Genomic DNA, 7,543 nt, shown 5'->3' with positions numbered 1-7,543 from the left:
TCAGCTTGGAGAAAAGAGGCCTGCAGGGAAACCTTATTGCCTTCCAATATCTAACAGGGCTACAAGAGACCTGGGAAGGGACTATTTATCACAGCATGTAGTGACAGGACAAAGGGGAATGGCTTCAAACTTAAAGAGGGCAGGTTTAGATTAGATATTAGGGAGAAATTTTTCACTGTGACATTGGTGGGGCACTGCAACAGGTTTCCCAGAGAAACTGTAGGTGCCACATCCCTGGAAGTGTTCAAGGCCAGGTTGGACGGGGCTTTGAGCAGCCTGATCTAGTGGAAGGTGTCCCAGCAGGGGTTGGAATGAGATGACCTTTAAGGCCCCTTCAAACCCAAGCCATTCTATGATTAGAAGTATCCTGGACTGGACCGACAGTCCGTGCAGCTCCGTATCCCATCTTGGGCAGTGCCAGTAGGAAATGTCATTTAGTGGAGGAATGTGAGCTCTCCTGACTCGTACCACTTGCAAGTTTCGTGCACTCAGATAGACCTGGAGACCAGCAATTATGCAGCATTGGTGCTTGCAATTACCAGTGGAGCCAATGGAGCTCTAGTCCAGTCGCTTCACAGAGAGCAACTTGTTTGACTTACATTATTATAATTTCCTGGAATTACTGTTACACTAATGGACTAATCCTCCAGTACCACCTTTTTCTTACTGGAATTGTGACTCTATCTTACTGGAGTAACAAAAACTATTTTGCCCCTGGAAATTCCCCTTTTATACTCATTTAAGTTAACAGCACCCACTAAGCAGCTAGAGCCAAATTTGGTAACCCATAGGCATTCTCTGATTTCCACAGTATGTGAAAGGATTTTAAATTGTCTTCAATTGATCTTGGTGTGAGACAAAGGTAACTTACATTTTTTGGTTTCTTTTGGCTTGAGGAATAATTAAAACCTCAAATATCTGGACTGATTTGCTGTATCCAAATGACATTCTAAAGCAATTTTCTTAGCATTTTGTCATGGCCAACGATTTCCATCACCACGTTGTTTGGGAGAACTTTCGGCCTTTGACAAAGCTTGGACAAGAACAGCAGATAATTATAATATGTATGTATCTGTCTATCTCTATATACACACTCACATCTAAACTTATTTTGCAGAAGACTTTATCCATTCATGTGTTGTTTGGGGGTTTTATAAGAATGAAAAAGCCATTTACTAGCCCTTTGACCATTTTCAGTGGGCGTGACAGCTGTGCTCGGAGCAATTCCCCTTTCCCTCTTTCTCCCCGCGGTGTGCTGCTCGGGCTGCCGTGCGTTATCTGCTGCTGCGGCACACCTCGGAGCACGCATCAGCCCCGAGGTGACTCCCAGTTGCTTCAGTCATGCGAATATCACACTTTGGCCGTGGCTCTGTAAAAGTCCCAGCGTCCCCATGGTCACACAGGTGTGCTGCAGATCAACTGCCAATGCACAAAGGAACAAAAATTTATTTTTAACATTGCTACAATTACCACTTGATTCCCCAAATACTTTAGAAACAGTGCAAACAAGTCTCCTGTTGCCAGCTCAACTGCCAGTCTCAATCTCCATCAGAAGGAGTCAGAACTTGCTAACACTTCAGGGTTGGGCTTTTTAAATTACTACTTATATCTTCCCAGTTTTGGTGCTGCTTTTTTTTCCTAGTGTGTACGTGAAGTAGATCACTGAAGTGACCATTTTCTCACCCAGATTGTCAGTCACAGATGGTACCATTCTCCTCAGGCACACTGCACTGTAACAGAAGACAGTGGTAAGGAGTTCTAATTAGTACAGTTTGCAAAAGCAGCTCCTGTTGATCATTTAGGTGATTAGGTTCACTTCTGTCTCAAGCTTTCCTCTCACAAGAGTCTTCTGAGCATTTTGCCCATCCACAACTTTCTGGATATTTCCATTGTACTGAGGCATTGACCTATCAAGGTGAGTCACACCTGATGGAACTGGTTTTGACACTGATGGTTATTACCCTCACTACCATTCAGGCTCAGCAATTACGGGATAATTTGTCTTCTGAGATCCCAAGTCTTGCAATAGAATGAAAGATCTTCCATCAAGCACTACAAATCCTCTTTGGAAGTTTTGGTTCATCATATCTACTCCACCTCTAACAACATTTTAAATCCAAGGAGCTTTATGCTGAGAAGATCCTTGTCACTACTTCCTTCTCTTGTGAAATGGGAAGCGCCCTGTTGTTCTGGGCAGTGCTTCTGTGTATTACATCTTCACAAGCTCTGAATGCATGATTGCTCTTTATTGCTACTGAACAACCTTTGAGTAAACATGAATCACTCTTTATGGCACCAAATTTGAAATGTTTCCTTACCAGCCATGTCGATTATCTGCCCAGGTAGGAATTTGATAATGATCTGTAGTACACACAACATTTTAAAATAGAACAAATTTCTTTTCTACACACTGCTACTGTGGTGGGAAAAAAGAAAAATCTCTCCCTGTCTGGTATGGATTCCAAGTGTAACAAATTATACATGTTTTTGAACTAGTTGTAAGACTTTCGATGAGTTTAATTCTTTCTTATATCTGTAAATGAAATTGTACTTTCCTTCTGCTGCAAGGCAGAAAGCAGTGATTATTTTGGGATTATGTCTGGATTACCTACAGCTGCTTATATTTTTCTCCATTAAAACTAGTGACCCAAGAAGTCAAGGAATATCATCACAGATGTTGCTGGAAGTTTGTTTGGCCAAAGAAGCCCCAGCGCAGTAGGTGGCAAAGATGGGTGGATGCGAGGCTACACATTGAATGGCTGCTGTCTTCAGCAGGGAGGTGTTTCCCCAGGGTGCAGGGACTTCCTTGAGGCAGAGGTGGTGATCTCCAAAGAGGGTCATTATCAAAACGCCAGCAGGGATTTGCAAACTGATCTACTGGGCTGTTGAATGCCTTCTCCTTTGCTACTGATGTAACTTGCCAAGGCAGCAGTGGTGTCTGTTCCAAATACCCAGTGATAGCCCAGCAGTAAGAGCATGTCCATGTACATGCTTCTACTCCTTTGTGTCCCCAGGAGGCTGATTTTCAATGCATGCCTTCGTTTGTACCTTGTAGGAGCAGAGTGTCTGCAGAGAGCCATTCTGGTGAAGCAAAAGGGAGCCCTGGAGGAAAACTGGAGCTGCATGTGTTACCCTTACCTTTCAGCATGAAAGAATCTGGCTAGAATCGTGAAAATAAAATATTGTAGGACTGAGAAAGTCCTGCTGAAGACTGCATAGAGGGAATGCAGTCTCTCTTCCTAGGGGAATGAAGCCAAGATGAGTGGACCCCAGAAGACTCAGCTGGCAAACCTGAATTAGCTTCTGAAAAGTGTGGCTGACTCCCATCTGTTGTCCATATTTCAGGGTAAGGGATATTGCTTCCTGGAAATGGTGTATCAGACAGGGTGTTGAAGAAGCCCAGTGACCCAGACCCTTTAGCCACACTACTTTGTGTCCGAGCCAGCTGCCATCTTCACTACTCGTGACCCGTTGTCCTGCACGAGAGAATCAGAGTCACCAAGCTCTACCTCTGCTGCACGTTCCCTCATGGAGGATCACTCAGCCAGATCCACAGCTCAACAGACACTGCTCTCTGTCCAGTCCTGCTGCAATGGGACCGAGTGTGGAAATGGCCAGATGAAAATTCCCACCCACTGGCACAGCTAAGCTAACACACATCTGGAAGCTGGGTGAACAGTCCAGGCTGGAACAGCAGCAAAGCTATAGAACTGATTTCTCCATCTGCTTTGTCCTGAGGGGCAATTAATACGTGGGCAATCAAGATGGAGTCTCTTTGATGTCCCCCCGCTCTCCCCAGGTGAAATCTTCGATTTCCTCATTCCAGCCCTAACAATATAACCATTATCACAGCCACCTGACTCCCCGGCTCTCTGTCCCCACCCCTTTCTTGATCTCTCCTGCCTGTTCCTGGAAATCGGAGGCAGAAGCAGCCACCTCAGACCAGTTTTTTATCCGGCAGCTGCTGCTCCCCAGCCAACAGAGATGCCAGGGTTGGGGCTGGTCCCCTGTGAGCCCAAGGCAGCACCCCCCTCGGCACAGCTCGGTGGACACAGGTGCTCCCTGCTGCCTGCCTGCAGCTGTGCGAGAGCTGGTGATAGGACAACCTTGCTTATGTTTAGCTTGATTTTTGACACTGCCTCATGTAGTTCTCCAAATGCCCCTCCAGGCACTCCCACCCCAGTGGTTTCATGTTGCTTCTGCTTCTTGGCTCTGCTCTGCTGATGGTGATCTCTTCTCCTCTGGAATACAAGCCAAAACTTATACCCTTGGAAAGGGAATCCAAATGGAATTAGGCCCTTAAGAAGAAAAGTTAATCTATAAATCCCAATTATTTTATGGGCAAGGCCAGATTTCATAGCCAAATGGCCCAAGGGAACACCTCCCACCACACCCTTCTCAAAAGGAGGAACAGAAGGCATCACCCCCACTTTCTAGTCTCCCTTTTATTTGTTCCAATGCATTCAATTCATTCTTCTGCTTGAGAGGTTTTATGTCTTCTCTCACAAGATCTCAAGCTAGCAGTGACGCAGTGGTCTGGAAATGGTCTGAAAGCTCTGGAATGGTCCAGGAGGCAAAGAACCTAAATTTTGTTCAAGGTGTAACTTGATAAATTCAAGTGAAGCATTAGGTAACAAGATACCCTTTGGTGTTGTCTTGGTTTTTATAATGAAGTAATCTGAGGTTTGTCGGTTTGTCTTCTGTAGGACTTGGAATATCTGGATTCATATCTTAATTATTTTTCTTTTTTTTTTTTTTTTTGTTTCATCCTTTCTTTTAAGCAGAAAAGGCTGGCCAACAAAACATGAATCTTAGTCAAGCCATGTGACCACTTCTAGTGATACTGAGAAGAGTGAGATTTCTTCATTATAGTCATTGTCCCATTCTGTCATTTCTTAACTCTGTATCAAGATTTCAGTTGCTTCAGATACATCTCACGTACCAACAAGTGTATACTCCTGGGTAAATTTTGGGGTTGGGAGGGCATTTTCATCAAGTAAGACACACAGGTTGCTTTTTTAGAGGAAGAATCTTCCCCTGTATCTTGAAAAATGGTCTGCTTCAAGGGGTCTAGGGCTTTTTGTCTTTCATATCCGTTGCCAGTAAAGAATCTCAAAGTATTTGCTCCTGGTATGAGAATGTGGATATTTATCAGCTGAGGCAATTGATCTTTCCTGCTAAGGACTTAATAAGATGTTGGTGGTATTTCATGGGAGGACAGGTCTGTGAGGATGATTTAGGTACATACAGAAACACATAAGAAAGGAAAACCAGCAATTTGTAAAGAAACCAATACTAACTAATCACAGGATTTCAGAAGTGTTTCAAAAAGGGGGAAAAGGAAACAATAAAAGTACGGTTGAAAACAAGGGAAGGAGAGGGAGCTGAATGGAAAGAACAGTAGTGAATGAACTCAAAAGGAGAAGAAAACTTGCCCTCCTTCTCTGCGAGCTGCACCTGGATATGGTGGGAAGTCAGTGTTGTCACCCCATACAACCCTCTGCCACTGCCCTTCTTTTTTCCCTAACCACTTTTGCCTCCTCAGGTTGTAACACCATGTCACCACATCACTGTACCTGCTGGGGCAGTGTTGCTGCTCCCTCTTAATTCTCTCTCACTCTCTGACATTCCAATGCCCAGTACTGATGGCCCATAACAGCACCTGCTACAACTGTTCTGCTTCTGTGTGTAGAAAAGTGTCACCCCTTTCACATTTTCATCCCCTGAATTCACTCCTGTCACGCTTTGCCATCCTTACTAACTGGGCATGCTCATGGGCTGAAAAATGGGGTGAACACCTTTCTTGTGGGATACAGAAACAATTGTTCAGTGGGGTAAGGGAAGTTACAAAAAGCATCTGGAGTTGTCTACAGCTGGAAAATTAGAGAAACTTTGTAAGGTTGCATATAGAAAGGCAGCAAGTCAGGTCAAACAAGGAACAGCTAGCAAAAGGAATCAAAACGAACATAGCTCTCTTGAAATGCATCAGGCACCTGCCAGATGTTCTGAAGGGCAAAACAGTGATCAAGCTGTGCAGGGAGCGCACAGCAGAGATAAGGCCATGACAGACACCTCTGCAGCGTGTGTGAAGCGTTGAGTGATGAGATCAGGGTGGCAGAACCCATTCTTCAGCAGGGTGGGGTTTGCCAGCCAACATGTCTGAAACTGAAGCGGCTGCGGAATAGGCTGTTCAACACACTGACAAAGCAAACAGTAACAACTTGCTGGGAGCAATGGCATTTGTCCAAGAGTCTTAAAGGATCTCCGGGATGAAGTAGCTGAAACTGCTCCGAGCAGTGCGTGACCCCACGTCTACCCCAGCGCAGTACCTCAGGAGGGGAAAGGGCTGAATGTGATGCCCCGATTTGGCCAGGGGCAGATGGTGGAAGAGTTTCTGGGACTTGTTTGGGCTTCAGATGAAGATAACATGAATAAAAAGATGTGAGATTAGTACAGCTAGAGACTAAGAGGGTCTGGAGCAGCCTGTCACACCACTCCATGGTGCTTACCTCCCCAGCAGGCTGTGAAATCCATACTGTCCTCTGCCAACCCGACAGTATGTGCTCTCTGGTCCACCTCCTGAAGGTTTGGATGTGTGCTTGGTTGAATGCTACCTGGTGGTACCGGAGCCAGCCAGGACTTGTGGAGTGGTTGGCTCTTGCTGCAGGACATGAGGGATGTGGTGGTCCAGGTGCTTTGACCCAGCTCCTGGTGAAGGTGACAGCAGCAGTGACAGAGGGGTGTGTTCGTGTCAGCACCAGAAGTGAAGCTGCTGGTGCTGACCCTCTCCTTCCTCCTCTCCTGATTCATGAAAAGGAGCTCCCAATGCTGCAACTTCCTGAGGACATGAGTGGGGATGCTCCTTGTTCCTCTGCTGTCTCTCTTCACCAGGGGCTGCTGCCAACTGCTGCTGGTCCTGGAGCCTGAAATCAACCCTGTCCACTCCAGATGGGCTTTTTGAACTTCTCAGTTAATTTTTCATCCGGGGGAATATCTGTCATTTTTCAGCATCAGCTCATCACTCATTGAAGGAGGTGCATGGAAACCCACCTGGGTGTGCTGGGAGAAGCGGAATTTTCAACTGACCTGGGAGGAGGAACGTGTTTTTGCAGTGGATAGGAGCTGGACAGACCTAGTGTGAAACATCACAGGGAAGCATGAGTCCCATGCTTTTGTCTGGGACACAGTTTAGGGGTGGTTATAATAGAGCTGGAGGCCTTGAGAAAAGAAAAGACCAGTCCTTTTCTCTTTTCTTCCTTCTCTTTTTGTTCTTTTTTTTTTGTGTGTGTGGTTTTTGTTTGTTTGTGGGTTTTTTGAGAGGTGGAGAATGTGGAATGTTACAGGCACTTTGCTGTCTCCATTGTGCTTTATCATTGCTCATGTTACTGAAGTGCAGGTGAAGGACACGTAGGAGAAAGTGTTCGGTGCAGAAGGTTGGTGTCACTAGGAGAATCAAACATGCAGCACTAGTGATGACGTGTCTTTGGTCAGCGTTTTGTACTCTTCAGGGACCTGTATCCTTGTAACCCTTCAGGAACCTGTA

This window comes from Corvus cornix, chromosome 1 (genome assembly GCF_000738735.6).
Source record: "Corvus cornix cornix isolate S_Up_H32 chromosome 1, ASM73873v5, whole genome shotgun sequence".
Classification (NCBI taxonomy): Eukaryota; Metazoa; Chordata; class Aves; order Passeriformes; family Corvidae; genus Corvus; species Corvus cornix.
This window is presented reverse-complemented; position numbering follows the sequence as displayed.